Source organism: Gopherus flavomarginatus, chromosome 5, assembly GCF_025201925.1.
Source record: "Gopherus flavomarginatus isolate rGopFla2 chromosome 5, rGopFla2.mat.asm, whole genome shotgun sequence".
Classification (NCBI taxonomy): Eukaryota; Metazoa; Chordata; order Testudines; family Testudinidae; genus Gopherus; species Gopherus flavomarginatus.
Genome location: NC_066621.1, coordinates 29883821 through 29885350, shown reverse-complemented (window position 1 = coordinate 29885350; position 1530 = coordinate 29883821). Strand labels below are relative to the sequence as shown.

Here is a 1530-nt window from a genome sequence, read left to right as displayed (position 1 = left end):
GGGACTGGCTGCTGACAGGGGCTGGCAGCAGGCAGGGGGATGTGGGGTGGAGTGGGCTGGTTGGCTTCAGGCAGGGCCTCAGAGGAGTGCACAGGGGTTGGCAGGCCTGGAGACAGAGGAGTGTGGGACTGGCTGGCTTAAGGCAGGGGAGTGCAGCAAGGGTTGACTGGAGACAGGGCACGGGGTGCGGGGCTGGTGCAGGCAGGGCAGGGGGTGCAGCAGGGGCTGGCTGTGGGCAGGGGTGCGGGTACAGGGGGTACAGCCTACCCTGTACAGTAAGTGCCCCCTCCTCTACCAAGGTAGCAGCAGCAGCCCAGGGCTCGGGGGCTATTTAAAGGGCCTGGGGCTCCCCTGCTTCCACCTCCCCAGCCCTTTGAATAGCCGCGGGAGCCCTGGGGAAGTGGCAGGGCTCCGGGGGCTGTTTAAAGGGCCTGGGCAGTAGAAGCAAGGGGAGCCCCAGACTTTTCAAATAGCCCCCAAGTCTCCAGCAGTGGGGCTCTGGTGGCAATTTAAACAGCCTGAGGCTCCAGTCCCTGCTGGGAGCCCCAGGCCCTTCAAATTCCGCCCTGGGGAAGCTGGTCCACCCTAGTACAGTGCACCAGCAGGGCTTGGGTGCAGGGCCCGATTCAGGGGAATTGGTTGAATTGGCCTAAAGCCGGCCCTGCCCGCAGGAAAGCAAGGAAGTAGCACAGGCTTATCACTGTCCCTGGGTGGGCTTGAACCACCATCCTTTCAGTTAAGAGCCAAACGTGCTGACCCATTGCACCACAGAGACACAGACAGGCCAGGCTGTATGGAGCACAACAGTCAGGAATCATCTCAGGGTCCGGTCTAGCACATGCATGCAGTGGTTGGACAAGCAACAGCAAAGAACTGGATTGGTGCGGAGTGAAAGATCTGTGGGAAGTAACTGAAAATAGTACTGGGGCTGCAGTACAGAGCTTGCATACACTTTCTTTGGCCTGTTTTGCTGGAAGAGTTAGCAGGGCAAGCTTGTTAGTCACAGGTAAGGGGGTGAGTTTATGCAAATTCTGGACTCTGGGACCACAGCTGGGGTGGCACATGCACCCTCTCTGCAACCAACCTTTGTTACTTCACTCCATAACAGCACACACAAAGCAACCTTTTACCTTTCAGCACCAAAATATACTGTAGAAGAAATCTAATAGCATAACTTTAAGATGAGAAACTTCAGTACTAACAACAATTCTAAAGATATTCAAAAATACCTCTGTCTTTAGACACCAGACACATAATCAATCAGACCAAGAACAAACATCTATTCCTACACACTTGAGGGGGAGGGGTTTGCAACCCATACCCCTTAACGATGAGTCTTTTCCAGGCAAGGGGCAAGCTCTCAGACCTCAAATGCCAGGTACAGTTACTCTCTCCTTGATCCAAACTAAACAGGAAAATTCACTTGATTACTCCTGCCCCAATAACAAAGAGATGGGGGATCCCACAGCAGTTGAAATGACCATTTGAACAAGCACTCCCCTCATGCAATCTGGAGTGGGTGTAACCATG

The 1530-nt window shown here is 54.2% G+C and overlaps 1 non-coding gene across 1 annotated transcript; it reads right to left on the bottom strand.

The window, feature by feature from the left end:
- Nucleotides 1-701: 701 nt before the first annotated feature.
- Nucleotides 702-775, bottom strand: TRNAK-CUU (transfer RNA lysine (anticodon CUU)). The gene has a single exon. It is a non-coding gene; the product is annotated as a tRNA-Lys (tRNA).
- Nucleotides 776-1530: the final 755 nt, after the last annotated feature.